This window comes from Pipistrellus kuhlii, unplaced genomic scaffold (assembly GCF_014108245.1).
Source record: "Pipistrellus kuhlii isolate mPipKuh1 unplaced genomic scaffold, mPipKuh1.p scaffold_m20_p_1, whole genome shotgun sequence".
In the NCBI taxonomy this organism is placed as follows: domain Eukaryota; kingdom Metazoa; phylum Chordata; class Mammalia; order Chiroptera; family Vespertilionidae; genus Pipistrellus; species Pipistrellus kuhlii.
This window is the reverse complement of record NW_023425404.1, coordinates 132,546,660-132,563,019: the sequence shown is the minus strand read 5'-3', so window position 1 is coordinate 132,563,019 and position 16,360 is coordinate 132,546,660.

Sequence of the window (16,360 nt, the reverse complement as noted above, 5' to 3'; positions counted from 1 at the left end):
AAATAAGGAAATTTAATTTTTCCCCCCCTAATTTTCATTGCTCATGCTTTCTAGCCAAGTTAGCTTTCAGGCTCTGGGCCATGAAATATTGCAGTATCTAATAAAAGTGATGAGAATTTTGAAACAATTTTGAACATTTTCTAATTTACCTGTTTAGGGACACATAGACTGTAATATTTCACTGGCCTTTTGAATACTTTATCTAAAAGGGGAATTTAAAAAGTACTTTTATGTTACCAAATATCCTATGTAATAAAGAGCTAATATGCTAATTAGACCTGATGGCAGAAAAACCAACCTCTGGAACAATCTTCCAGACTACTTTCCAGAATGATCAGTGAGCGGGGCCTGGAGCTGCAGGGCCTCAAGGCAGCCAGGGCTGTGAGGGCTGAGCCCCTTAAATGAATATCATGCATCAGGCCTTTAGTTTAAAATATTTGTCATATTATCAAATAAATGTTCCAAAAATATTTCTAAATGTTACCTAGGGCTCATGTTTATTCATTATTTATCAGGCACATTTTCCAGCTAAATACAAATCAAAGTTCTATATCATTTCTCATTTAAATATTAATTATTATTCTATTGTGAAACAAAATTATCATCATGACAATAGGACAAAACAAAAGAAGCTTTGTCTGCTAACTTTAGATCTTGAAACTAGTGGCACGCACCAGGGGAGGGGTGTTCCCTCAGTCCAGCCTGCACCCTCTCCAATCAGATATTCCTCTCACGATCTGGGACCACTGGCTCCTAACCGCTCACCTGCCTGCCTGCCTGATCTTCCCTAACCTCTCTGCCTGCCTGCCTGATCACCCTTAACTGCCCTCCTCTATTGGCCAATTTGGTTCTGATTGGTCTTTTTTTGTGCCAGTCAACATCAAAAGCTCCGCCTCTTTGGCAGCCATTAGCTCCTCACAGTTGACTTGATTGATTCTGATTGGTTGGTTTCTATGCCAGTCAGCATCTCTAGGCCTATTAATGGGGCCTGACCAGGAAGGCAGTGCTGATAGCCCTGGTGGAGACCTGGAGAGAAATGGAGGCGTGGCTGCTGACCAGGCCTGGAAAGAAAGAAAGAGACAAGTGCTGATCAACAGCTGCCACAGAGGCTATGGATCAGACCCTCCTCTCTTTGGGACTCTCTTAAGGCCTGATTTGCAGCCCCTTCAGCAGTCAGTGCTGGGTCACCATGGCAACCCAGCACTGACTGCAGGACTGACTTCCAGTTGGTCAAGCCTCCTGGTTGTTGTGGATGTGACAGACCCTGTGTTTTTATATATTAGGGTGTGCAGAATAGTCAAATCCACAGAGACAGAAAAGAGATTAGTGGTTGTCAAGAAATGGGGGGAGGGCAGAATGGGGAGTGATTGCTTTAGGGGTCTGGGGTATTCTTCTGGGGAGATAAAAATGTTTTGAAACTAGAGAGAGGCTGGTTGCACATTATTGTGACTGCACCACATGACAATGAGTTATACACTCTAAAATGGTTAATTGTATGTTATGTGAACTTCACCTCAATTTTTAAAAAGGGAAAAGTTAGGTCTAATACGGTTGATAATAACTGTTTAGGTATTTCTGACCATTTTTTGTTCCATTAATCCCATTAGTATCCACATGAGGCCTATGAACTCTTCTGAAAATAACATTTGTAAATGCATAAAACAAAGTGCATAAATATATTGTCCTATATATTTTTAAAAAATACTTTTGTAAAATATGTGGTGTAATAGCATACATGCTTCTTCACTGAGACATCAAATGACTAGATCTAGCAGCAGATCTAATAACTACATACATTTGAAGTAATGATGGGTGTAAATGATATTTAGAGGCATCAGTAACATCAGGAAAATGATGTAACAATTACATACCATTTACTATCGATAGTATATTAGAGACAAAAATCATAGATGCTACTAACACTAGAGTTTGTTGCCTAACTAAATTTTAGTCAGAAGTAAATGAAAATGAACATGTAATCTTTTTTAAAATCCAAGCTCACCGGCCCTCTAAAGTCTACCTTAGAACCCCTGGTGGCAAACACCTATTAAAGGGAGAGGCATATAGTGTTTCTTCTTCGCCTTTGGATTCTTTAAGACTGCCAAGGTTGAAGAGCAGATAAGAGGTCTGTCTGTCCCCTACCGATCTGTAAAAATATTTTTCTTCCTTGTTTTAAAAGACATTTTGATCCAAATTTTGAAGAAACAAATGTTCCAAGAAGCAAACTCACCCAGCATACAGAGATACAATTTATTAAAAGACGAGAAATTAGTTTTAGTCCCTCTTTGTCTGGGGTGGGGGGCAGTTGTCCTTAATATGTGGCAATTTGTTTCTGAATGATTGCATGCACATGACCATAAGCCCATGTCCTGAGACCCATATACTTCTTAAAAATAGAAGACTATCAAGGTGCTTTTAACAAAGTCCCAATGATGTGCATAATACATTGGTGTTAAGTTTTTAGTCTTCCTGTTACTAAATTGGATGTAATAAAATTTATCCATCATACAAGAATCACATGTGATTTAACTACACATTGTTAAATAGCATGAAAAAAATAGAAAGTTTTGCTTGATTAAATATTAATACTGCTTGTAGGCTAAAATAATCATGAGAAATTTCAGCTCCAATGCCACATTATAAATCCCTTGTAATATTATAAATACAGTAATCATGGTAATACTCTAATCCAATTCAAGGGTGAGCTAGTAAATTGGTAATAATAGGTTATGAACAAAATCTAATGAGACAACCCATTTTCTCTCCCCATTTTCTAAATTTTCCCTTTAGGCCTTGAGCAGCGGAAATTAATTTTGTCTTTAAAAGGTTTAACCATAGAATTTCTATTTTTTTTCTTTTTTTACTATGCTAATTATATAGAATAATGGTTTTCAAATTGGATTTAAAGGACCCTGGGTTCCAAAAGAAATCCCTTGAAATAAATTTTAAGTAATCCATTGCAAGAAAATAGGGACAGAATTAATTTATATCAATATTCATTTCCATACCACAAAAAAATTTCAGGGCACCAAAAAAGAAGGCATAATGGTTACATAATTTCAGTTGGTGATGCTTGTGTTATAAACTCAGTTGCTGAGTTTTTCTTCTTTGGAAGTCATTTTTAGAAAGAAAACTCATCCTTTATGCCCTTCTTTATTCATCCTTTCATTCATACAACTAAATATTTACTAAACATGCATTCTGTAGCAGGAACAATGTATCAGTAACTGGGTATAGAATGATGAAAAAAAAAAAAAGGAAAATTATCTGTCCTAATGATGTTTAGTGTCTGTGAGGAATTCAGGTGTTACATATACACATAAATTTATTGATAGGATTAAAAGCTGAGATAAGTGCTGTGAAGAAAAATATAGGAAGCTATGAGTAGAGGTAACAGAGATTTGATTTACTGAAGATCAGGGAAGGCCTCAGCAAGGATATGACAATTCAGCTGATACTTAAAGGAGAAGTAGGAGACAGCCAAAGGAAAATGGCATAAGAAGAGATCATGCAAAGTATTGACACAATATTTGCCAATAGATATTTTCTGAGAAAATACTTGCGAGGATATCTGAAATATATATTTTCCACAAGATGAATTCTCCAGGAAGCAGAAACTAAGACAGAATATTTACCAGGAAGTTTCTTTAGGACTAATTTCTATGGAAGGCAAAGGAAGGATTCAGGATCTGGAAAGAGTCCAGTTGTAATGCAGATCCAAATAATAGCTTTGGCTGGTCACATAGGGAGTTCTAGAGGCAAATGGCCTGTTAGAATTATCCCTTACTGTGCCAAAATAGCTGGACCTTTATAACCTTTTTTCCTCACAGCAGTCATTGATGTAAGCCACTTGGGTAAGGGTGTGACCTTGGGCAAGGTGGCTCTGCAGCTGGTGCCATCCCTGGAGGGACTGACAGTGAAGGCTGTCTGCTCACAGCACTCCCTGGTGCGGGCAGCAAGCCCATCGGGAACTGTGTGACATACCTCTGTAACATTCAATGTTACAAAAAACTTTTATAATTTCATAAAAAGTAAAATAACCTGTTAATAAAAACAGTAGAAGACAAAAATAGGCAATTCACAGAAGAATCACAAATATATAAACACTAGAGGCCCAGTGAACGAATTTATGTACAGGTGGATTCTGGCCAGCCCAGCCACAATCAGGACGGATCAGGGCCAGGCCTGTTGGGGAGGAGATGGTGGGAGGTTGGCTAGCTGGCCCACCCCAATCAGGGCCAGGCTGGCTAGGGAGAGGGCTGAGGGTGATTGGGGGTGGGGTGGTCATGGGGAGGGGCTGTGAGTGGTGAATTGGGTGGGGGGCTATCGGGGGTCAGTGGCCAGGAGAGAGGTCATGGGAGGTTGGTCAGCTAGCCCTACCTCCAATTGGTGTGGCTGATCCGATCAGGGGCAGAACTGGCCGAGGGGAGGGGCCATGGGCCTATAGGGGTGGTGGGGGCTGATCAGGGGTGGGGCCGGCCATGGGAAGGGGTTGTGGGCTGGCTGGCCCTACCCCTGAGTGGGTTGGGGGAGGGGTCATGGGTGGTTGGCTGGCTGGCCCTGTCCCTAATCAGAGTGGGGGGCACTGATCGAAGGCAGAGCTGATTGGCAGGGAGAGGCAGCAACCCCATCTGGGTGGGGCCTGCCAGGGGGCCTGCCAGTGGTTGGCCAGTGGTTGGCCAGAGGCTCTGCCACTGATCGGGGTGGGGGGCCCAATCTGGCATGGGGCCTGGCTGGAGGAGGGGCTGCAGGAGGTTGACATATGTTGGCCCTGTCCCCTATTGAGGTAAATGGGGAGCAATGAGGGGTGGGGCAGGCCAGGGGGAGGACTGCCAGCCAATCAGGGCAGGGTTAACTGAGGGATGGGGCTGCAGGAGGTTGACCAGCAGCTCCACCCCCGCATTGGGCCAGTTTTCTGGCCATAGTGAGCTTCATAGTGAATGGTCATTCTGGTCATTACAGTGTTCCAGTCACTGACTTATATATATATAGATATGTTCATCCATTAACAATAAGAAAAATGCAAACTAGAATGAGAAGTCTGTGTTATGCATTGCCTTGGCAAAAAATTAATGAGTGATAACATCCATAGTAGAGTAAGATGTAGTTACACTGCTGTTCATCCTGGGATTCCTGGACAGTGGTCCCTTGCAGTGTGGGACAGCTTTCTCAATGCAGGAGCAGCCTTGTTAACAGTGTGGCAGAATTTGCAGGTACCAAAACTAATTTCCATACTGGGTGGAGGGGGTGGCAAAATTAAACTATTAAATGGTCTTATTTATGTGAATGTCTTCACAGTCCTTGGGAAAAGCAAACAAATTTCTATAGGGGTTCATCATAAATACATTTCAATTTCTAATCTTATATTCTGAGGCTCAGCTGTTGCTGGAATAGGAATTATAATTTTTGTTCACTGGAAAACTTACCTGTGCTAACATATATGCTAATTAAGTGCAGAGAAAAATCTGGAGGGTGGGGCCGGCCATGGGGAGGGGCTGTGGGTGGGCTGGCCCCTGATCAAATTGGGGGGGCTGATCTAAAGTTCACTTCTATGTGTTTTTTTAATTGTTGTTACATTAAGCATGTATTTTTTAAATATACATTTGATTTCAGAGAGGAACAGAGAGGAAGAGAGAGAGATAGAAACATGAATGATGAGAGAGAATCACTGATCGGCTTCCTACTGCACGCCCCCTACAGGGGATCAAGCTGGCAACCTGGGCATGTGCCCTGACCAGAAATCAAACTGTGACCTCTTGGTTCATAGGTCACACTCAAACACAGCCACGGCAGCTGGACAAGCATGTATTATTTTTTTAAAAATGGGTTTAGCCCTGGCTGTTGTGGCTCAGTTGGTTGGGCATCATCTTGTGCACTGAAAGGTTGCCAGTTTGATTCCTAATCAAGCCACATGCCTAGGGTGCATGCTCGATCCCAGTAGTGGGGATGCAAGAACCAGCCAATTGATATTTTGCCCTCACATTGATGCTCTCTCTCTCTCTCTTTCTCCCCTCTCTATCTCTCTCCCTCCTTCCTTCCCTCCCTTCTCTTTCCCACACTACTTCTCTCTCTAAATATCAATAAAAATTATTTTATAAAAATAAATAATAACAAATGGTTTGGATGATTTCCCAAGAAAAAGTGATGCCTTTCAGTATAGCTAAGCATTTTCTGAGCCCTCCAATTGCTCACCATTGTTGAGCTTCTTCTAAATCCCATGGGGGGGGGGGGGGGAGGGGGCTGATCTTTTTATGAGTTTAAGAGGCTCATTAAGAATTATTCACCACTCTGACACTGTCCCCTTCAAAAAATGTAATAGAAAGAAAGCAAGGGAGGAAGATAGGACAAAAAGCAGTCCACACTGAGTGGGTCACAGTGATTGATAGGGCAGTAGCAGGCAGAGCTTTATGGGACATTTTTTAATTTATCCTATAAACAATGGGAACCAATAAGGCTTTTTTAAGCAGGGAGTGTTATGATTCCTTTTCTGTTTTATAACTATCACCTTAGTTGGAGTGTGGCCAAACTAGACGGGTAAAAGTATGGCATCTAGGGGTCCAATTAGGAGGCCACTGGAAGAATCCAAGCAAGATACAATGGCATTGGGAGTGGCAGCAAAAATGGCAAAATGAATAGAAAAGGTAGAGAATGATTTAAAAAGAGAGAGAGATTTTCAGGGTGGAGGAAAGAACAAATCCAGCACACAGGAATACAGGAGAATCTAAGAAGAAGAAAGAGGACAAAAATGACTGGGTATGGAGAGAGAAGGGACTATGTGAATCAGAGGAAGAATGAGCTCCAAATAAAATGGAAATAAAGTTAGGAAGATGGGTGGGCTGTAATTTGGAGGCCATAAGACCATAGTGGTCTATATCTTTGGGCACTGATTAAGGAAAAATTTAAAAATGTGTGCACTTAAAAACAAATACTAAATAGTATAGGATTTTAAAAAATTTAATTAGGGACACCAATATCTGCCACTGTGTTGAAGCATGTTTTAGTTGTTTCCATGTCATTGAAGAGTTCCTCTTGTGTTATTATAATAAATATCAGAATGGCTTGACTCATGTGCTCAGTGGTGCTTGATATATTATGTTTTTACTTGCTTTTCAAGCTACTTAATCTAGAATGTAATTTTTCCTATAGAGAGACTCTTACTATTATGTTATTTTAGATAAAGAACTTTTCTAAACAATAATATCTGCAACACAAAATATGCCTTAATTCACATGTTTTGGATCAAGACTTTAGTGATAGTAGCCATCATTGAAGTTACCAATTTCATGTAATAAGTGACTTTCTTCAGTCCCAGCTGGGTCTCTGGCTAGAAGCCCATAGGAGAAGTCTCCTAGAGGTTAGAGTCTGCACTCTCGAAGGACCTGGAACAGGGTAACCCTTGCTGTGGAAACCAGCTTCATTTATAGAGTAATTCATGGGTCCTACGTTCCCCAGACCTCATAGGAGCCGCATCCAGACTCATAACTGTCCGCAGGTTAATGCCAACAAACAGATCTTCCTTGTCTGTAGGATGAGTCTGCAGCTCACTCAGCAATGGATCGTGGCTGTCTAAGCCATCTAGGAGTGAATGTGGCCTCGTCTGAGGAAGGGAGAAAGGCAACTGAAGTTAGATTGAGGCCACAAAGACAAGCAGAATATAAACCACCAATTATCTCTTGTAGCTGTTCACTGCCTTTCAGTTTGAGAAGAAATGGATGGATATGAGATGATCTTCAGTGGTCTTTTTAGTACAGTCGTCAACCAGTTAGAATGTGTAATTCTAGTATATATACTTACAAAAGTTCTGACCAAATTCTATTATGCATACTAATAAAAAAAAATCTATCCTATTGTAGCATACATAACTTATGTAGAATACTACTTACACATAATTTTATTTTTATCTTTTTATTTTATATTTTCTCTCTTTTAAAACATTTTTTTGCCCTAAGCTTTCCTCTAGAGAAAAATAACATCAAAATTACCTAACTAGTGTGTTCAGAATTTTTCTGGCTGGCTTTGATGCCACAGTGCCATCTACTTTATCACTGATACATGAGGTTTCCAGAGAGAAAAACCAACTATCAAACACCTTTAAGAAAGAAAATGCTAGCAAATGATTAACTCCACTTGCTGAAATGACTTTCCTTGTTATTTTCTTTTTGATTCAGTGACTAAGAAATTATTTATTTTTATAACTAAAAGAAAACTTCAGAAGTAATAACTAAAAAAAAAAACTTCCCATGCAAATTCTCTAAAATTATAAACGGAAAAAATATACATAAGCAAAAAGTTATGTCAAGGTAATTTAACCTTAAGAAGATGAATACAGAGGTGACTAAATTAAAGTACTTTTCTTATACCTTTTAGAAATTTACAGTTGGTCCTTAGCTGTAAATAAAATTATTTTACCTAATTTCTGGAAGCTTTTTTTTTTTTAAATATATTTTATTGATTTTTGTACAGAGAGAAAGGGAGAGAGATAGAGAGTCAGAAACATCTATGAGAGAGAGTCATCGATCAGCTGCCTCTTGCACACCCCCTACTGGGGATATGCCCGCAACCAAGGTACATGCCCTTGACCGGAATCAAACCTGGGTCCCTTCAGTCCCCAAGCCGACGCTCTATCCATTGAGCCAAACCGGTCCCGGCTAGCTTTTCTTTTAACTAGTCGCCAGTAAAATTAAAATTTTCCCATCCTAGAAGTGAATCTTGAGTCTTTTCTCTTCTTAGACTTTGGACAAGAGAGATGATAAACTATTTAATCCTATTTTTTAACATACATTCAAATAAGCATTTGCTTCTTATCGGCAGTTGTCACACAGTTATTTCTATTCCCAAGCCTTTACTCTAAACACTTTTAGTAATATTTTCTTGGAAATTCCTCTAGTTCAGGTCACCAGCCAATTAAAAAATATTAGTTTCATCATATCAGAATTATATTTAATACCCCAAATGCGTGTTCATGGGAGTAGCACTTTAAATTTCCTCCAAGAACTTTTTCTTTGCATTTACAGCTTGGCTAACTGGTACCAAGAGGTCTAGCTTTGGGCCTATCTTGGCTTCCAACATGCCTTCCTCACTAAGCTTAATCATTTCTAGCTTTGATTTAAAGTGAGAGACCTGTAACTCTCTCTTCCATTAAACACTTGGAGGCCACCATAGGGTTATTAACTGGCCTAATTGCAATAGTGTTGTTTATCAGACAACATTCAACATTTAACAATTAAATTCACTGTCTTAAACAGGTGTGGTTGCGTCACGGCACCCCAAAAACAACGACAACAGTGACATCCAAGATCATTGATCACAGATCATAATAAATGTAATAATAATGAAAGAGAAAGTTGAAAGATTGCAAGAATTACCCAGACGTGACACAGAGACATGAAGTGAGCACACACTCTTGGGATAATGGTGCTCATAGACTTGCTGGACACAGCATTGCCACAAACCTTCAATTTGTAAAAAAATGCATAATCTGCCGAAACCGGTTTGGCTCAATGGATAGAGCGTCGGCTTGGGGACTGAAAGGTCCCGGGTTCGATTCTGGTCAAGGGCGTGTGCCTTGGTTGCGGGCATATCCCCAGTAGGAGGTGTGCAAGAGGCAGCTGATCAATGACTCTCTCTCATCAATGTTTCTAACTCTCTCTCTCCCTTCCTCTCTGTACAAAATCAATAAAATATATTAAAAAATGCATAATCTGTGAAGCACAGTAAAATGAAATTTGCCTGTATTCAGTAACCATCCAGCATCACAAAAGGAGCCAACAGTAGAGTGAGGCTGAGCTGGCCTCCCAAGGATTGCAGAATTGAGAAAGGGAAATTTGCTATTGGAACAATTGATGGATTGATTTTTAGCTGCTGAGTCAAACTTATCCTGGCCTATTGTTAATCTTACCAGTTATTTGAATCAATACATTCCTGTAATTATTTAAGCTAGGTTCTGTTACTTACATCTAAAGGCATCTGAAACCAGAGACATAGAAGCATGGAACAGACTGTGGAATCTCAGAGGGAAGTTGTGGGTGGGTGGGAGGGTGGGAAGGAAGAGATCAACCAAAGAACTTGTATGTACATATGCATAACCCATGGGCACAGACAATGGGGTGGTGAAGGCCTGAGGTTGGGGGTAGGGGCAGGCTAGAAAGGGTCCATGGGGGAAGAAGGGGAACACATGATAATCCTTTCAACAATAAAAATTTAAAAATAATAATAAAGGCATTCTAACCAACACAGTGGTCCTCTTACGTACCTTGATAACAAGTAAGCATGAGAGGAGTTAATACAAGGAAGCCGTTGAAGCAAAAGCAAAAGAGGGGAATTGGAGTCAGTGAGCAGAGATAACTTTTTCTAGAAGTTTCATTATAAAAGAGCTCAGAGAGAACAGATCACAAGAGCTTTCTGTGTGTGTGTGTGTGTGTGTGTGTGTGTGTGTGTGTGTGAGTGTGTGTGTGTGTGTGAGTGTGTGTGTGTGTTGTGCGCATGTGTCTTAAGATGAGAGTGATAGCAGCATATTTGCTACTCCAATGTGAAACCCGAAGAAAGGTAAACTTATTGTGGGAAAGGGAAGGGGAAATGCTGAAGTGATGTCTTCAAGTAATCAGGAGGGGGTTGTGTCTGGGGCACCATTAGAAGGTCTAGTGCAGGTCAAAGCATAACCCTTTCATCCACAGTTGGAGAAGAATGTCTGGTAATCTGACCAGTATGAATAGATATGATGATGGAGGTTTATGAAATGTTTTTTTTTCCTGAAGCCACAACTCTCTCAGAGAGGGAAGAAGCAGCATCATCATCTGAAAGGAGAGGAGAGACAGTACTGAGGGTTTGAAGAGAGGAGGTACAGAACACGGTGTGGAAGAGGGAAAGAATGAAGAATGGACTAGGGGTGTGCAGTTTAATTCCTAGGCAGCACTAAGGGGCCACCTGAGAGTAGGGTCATGAATTCAATACCAGTCGGTGTGTCAGTGTTATTCGTAGCCATGTACAGCTGTAGCATGCAGGTGCAGAGAGAGATGGCTTCAACCAGAGTCACTGTTCTGCCCAGTGAACATCCTAAAAGCAGAGAGAGGCAGCAGAGTTGACATTGTATACCTAACTGTAATGCCTGACCACCAGTAACAAACGAGAGAGTGACTGGGATATTCAGTGGGAGCTGGATTGTAAAAAGGTGATAGGATCAATGTCAGAGATCCTGTTGGGGGTGAAGAAATGTTGCATTCTGGGTATGCAAAGATGAAGAATAATTCAAGCTCTTTGGAAAGTAGCATTGGATTATTTAACAAGTAATAAAAATATTAATACTTTTATCCAGTTATCCTACATTTAAGAAGTTACCCTAAAAAAAAAAAGTCTGAAACTTGAATTTCAAATGTAAATTTGTAGTTGAACTGGAAAAATCAGTGAAAAGATACATTTCCTTTTAAATAACACATCTCTGTGGAGTTTATGACTCCAGTGCTCTCTGGAGTTATAAACTCCCAGAGAGGTTTTACATTTCTCCTGTTTGGTTGCTACAGGTATTGCCACCCAGATCCACTTTTTATGTTAATTTCTTTTTTAAAAGATATTTTTATTGATTTCAGAGAGGAAGGAAAAGGAGAGAGTGGTAGAAACATCAATGATGAGAGAAAATCGATGATTTGCTGCCTCTTGCCCTCTCTTCCCCCAACCCCCAAATCTGGGGATTGAGTTGGAACCTATTCATGCCCTGGCATGTGTCTGGACCAGGAATTGAACTGTAACTTTCTGGTTCACAGGTTGATGATCAACCACTGTGTCATGCCAGTCAGGCTTATGTTAATTTCTCAGTTTAGGAGTAAATTTTAACTCCAACTTTGCTTGAGATTTCAATTTCTAAAAGGTGTCTTTGAAAACTCCAAACCAAAGAGTCCTAACCAAGACAGATCAGCTTTGTGGTTGTATCCTGTGCCAATAGATTGGCTTTTCTGGTTATCAGCTCTAGGTAGGGAGGTGGGGCGGATCAGGAGTTTCAAATATTCATACCACTCCTCCTTTCTTAATTTAAGCTTTTCACTTGATTAAACCCCAAGGCTCATGGTTAGTGGTTACTGAGACTGGTAATTTGTCCATGCAGCATTTTAGTCTTTCTTTCTTTCTTCCTTTTTAAAGCTCCTGAATATTTTTTTTTCTTTCTTGTAAATTGAGAAGATGCTTATAATATTTTATCATGACTTTCCAGATATTTGGGTGCAGAAAGTTTTCTAGGTTATCTAAACTGCAAATTGCCAGAAACAGATGTTCATCATCTATCTTTTGATTAGAATTTAGCTGATGTATATATATTTTCACATTCCTCTGTAATCAATCACTCTGCTGTTGGTATGCTTCCTATAAAGAGCTTGTAGCATTTTTTCTCGTAGTAGCTAGATAATAATCTCTGTCTCTTAATAGGTAAATTTCCATTTTAACACCATTTGAGAACTGATATATTCTCAATTTTATTCATTATATTATTTTTCTGTTTATCATATTTACTCTTTGCTTCATTTAAAAAAATTCCCTTGCCTTCTGTTATATTAATACATTTTATAGTCTTTTATTTTTCTCCTCTGTTAATTCCAAACATGAAAATTCAATTGTGTGCTTATAGTTTTAACTAACAAATTCAAATAGCTATTTTTTCCCATAAATTCTAAAATTATTCAATATTTCCATTCTCCTTAAGAAAAGGAGGACTTCAGCATGCTTTAATTACTCACTCAACACTCCTCCTAACTTCCCTGTTATTATTGTACAATTTTCCATATAATGTTTAAACAAAATAGTTCTCATTTTTACAATTTTTAAAATTAGATTTACAAAATACTTTGCTTCTTTTTTTCTGACAATATTTTGTCTTATGCCTCTCCTTCCCTTCAGATTATGTCTTCTCCTTAAGAACATCTTGTAATTGTCATGCACCTGAAAATAACTTTATTATCCTCTCACTTTTGAGACATAGTTGAGTCAAGCACATTTGTTATTGATTTATTTGTCTCCAATAAACTTTAAAGGTGTCACTTTTTTCTCAAGAGAAATATAATTCTGCTTGGAGAGACTCTTCTCAATCTTGTTTGCCTAATTCTTCTGAGTCATTTCCCACATTCCCATTAGGAAGTTACTCACGATTAGCCTTATTTCATCTTAATTTGTAAATCTAATTTAAAAATTGTATCTCTACTCATTCCCTCCCTCCATATTATATTCTTTTATATATATATATATATATATATATATATATATATATATATATATATATTATTGATTTCAGAGAGGAAGGAAGAGGGAAGAGAGACAGAAACATCCATGATGAGAGAGTATCATGGATCAGCTGCTCCTGCAAGTCTCCCATTGGGGATTGAGCCCACAACCCGGGACATTTCAGTTCACAGGCTGGCATTCTATCCACTGAGCCAAACTGGCTAGGGCTCTCCACATTATTTTAAAGAAAATGCCTATCATCACATACTTTTTCCATAAATATGTTAATATATATCTCCAAAAGTTAAGGACTACTTTTATAACAAAACAACACTATTATCAGAACAAAACTAACAACACTTCCTTCATATAATCAAATATCTAGTGACTGTTCAAGTTTTCAATCATCACATAAACATCATAATTTTTTAACAGTTCTTTTTAATCAGGGTACAAATAATTATCATATTGTATTATTTAATGTGTATTCTAGGTGCCTTTACATATTTAAGTTTCCCCCTTCAACTTGTGTTTTCTTGTAATTTTTTTGTTAATTAAATCAAGCTCTTACTTTCCTGATTGCCAATGTTTCCATCTCATTGGCATTTCCTGTAAATTGAGCCAGATTTATATTAAATCTTTTGTGTGTGGCAAATTGTTTTCTTCCATCAGGAAGACACAATTCCTGCTTGTCTCTCTTTTTGTGATATAAGCAGCCACTGATGTGCAATGCCTAAACCTACTGTGCCTTTTCTTTAGCAGATTTCCACATTCTAAGGACACCCAGACACAAACCAGTCATTTTATCAAATCTCACCAAAGCCCTTATACTTTACCTTCCTATTAGCCTCAGTAAAAGAAAAGTTTTGCTTGTTATTGTTCTTTTTCCAGCTCCTGGTCTTCCAATAGGCTGGCTACACAGATGTCTGAGCCACCGTTCAGTAATTTTTAATGATTTGGGCTGACACACCAGAGCCCTCATGACTGATGGTGGATTAATTAAAACTCAGATCACTGCAAAAGCAATCAGAAATGCATTGAAGACTCAAGTCAAAGCAAGTGCTGAGAAAGCTTTTGGCAGTATTGTAAAAATTGTGAATGTAAAAAATGAATAATGTAGGTCCATTAAAGCTTGAAATGTTACATTTTCAAGGTGAAGATATGTGGGCATATATTATGGCAGATTGAAAAATAATCTCATGCTATGAAAATGGTTTAATATTAAGTTGACAATGCTGATAAATTAAAATGTGATTCTCAAACAAAACAAAATCCTCAAAATTAAATATTCTATTTCCCACATTGGAGGAAATAGAAGAGACAAGGTAGGATATTGGTTTCCCCATGATATATATTTATTGAGATAAAGGAAGTGGTGACTGATGTGCTAGTAGGAAAGAAGAGCAACACAGAGAAACCAAAGAAACACTCTCCTTATCATAAAATATAAGGTACCAGAAAGAATAAAATAAAAAACCACAAAGAATGGCTGAAGGTAGAAAGATTCTGAGAAAAAAAGAGATGACATAAGTAATAAGCCTGAAATAACAAGAATGAAAACAAAGGTGAAAAATAATTCAAGCTCTTTGGAAAGTAGCATTCTAATATTTAACAAGTAGTAAAAGTATTAATATTTTTATCTAGTTATTCTACATTTAAAAAGTTACCCTAAGAAAAAAGTCTGAAACTTGAAAAATTATCATGCCCAAGTTGTTTAACATGTGGCTTATAAATACAAAACTTGGAAACAATGACCCCAATGAATATATCTGGGGAATGATTTAACAACTAATAGTATATAGTATAAAAGCAATCATTTAAAATGTTATTTGTAAAATATTTGATAACATGGGAAATTGAAAATGCTGTAGCATTATTTTACATATATATTTATATAAAATATTTACATGTTATAGTATCAATAAATATATAAGAATAATTCTATATAATAAAAGCCTAATATGCAAGTTGATTGAATCTCAGAAAGACAGATTGGCAGGGGGCAGAGCTGGTGAGCAGGCTGCACCAGGCCAGCCAAGGCAGGTGCCAATGGGCACAGGAAGGTGATGGTGATCAGGGATGGTGGTGACCAGTGGTGGCAGAGGGCCAATTGGGGGCAGGGCTGGAGCCATCCCCCTATTGCCCTTCTGGTTGCCTCCTATAGAGGGAGGCCAGACAGTGGTTTAGGCTCGCCCCCCTAGGGAGTGGGCCTAAGCTGTCAGTTGGACAGCCCCCAAGGACTCCTGGTCCGCAAAAGGGCACAGGCCAAGCTGAGGGAATCCCCCCCACATACACCGAATGCACTAATTTTCATGCACCCAGCCTCTAGTAGATGTATAATGATACACCATGATAAAAAAAAAAAAAAATCCAAAGTTAAGAAAAAATATGCCAAAATTAAGAAATAGCTGCCAGGCCAACATTAAATTTGACCACTCTGAAAAATATGTTTAGCCCAGCTGGTGTGGCTCAGTGGTTGAGTGTCAACCTACGAACCAGTAGGGGGCATAAAGGAGTCAGCCAGTCAATGATTCTGTCTCATCATTGATGTTTCTCATTCTCTCTCCAACTTTCTCCTCACTGAAATCAATAAAAATATATTTAAAGGAAAACAAAACACAATTGCTTGAAGGTAAAGTTGAGGATGTAACTGCAAAGTCCTTTAGTAAAACCTCAGATAACTCTAAGGAAAAATTTATGTCAAATAATAGAATTTTAAGAAGCTTATGGCAGTCTTAGCAGAAGCTTATCTCAAAAAGGTTGTGTGAATGGCTTTTGTCTAATGAGTCAAACACCAATATGATTCATGGGAGACAAAAACATTTTTAAAAGGACTGTATGGCAGAAACACCACTAGTTTGGATAGAAAGGGATAAAAATAGCACAAAATGAAAAGATTCCTTACATTTTCTTAAACTTATAGAGAAACACAATATCGCATATACACAAAAACATAAAGATATCCGGTGGAAGATGCTGAAGGACAATTCTCTAAAATATCACTATTGTTTCTGGTTGTTAAGACTTGGGTTGAGTCCGGCCAGTGTGGCTCAGTGGTTGAGTGTGGACCTATGAACCAGGAGGTCACGTCTTGATTCCCAGCCAGGGCACGTGCTCAGATTGCAGGCTTGGTCCCTAGTGGGGTCCATGTAGGAAACAG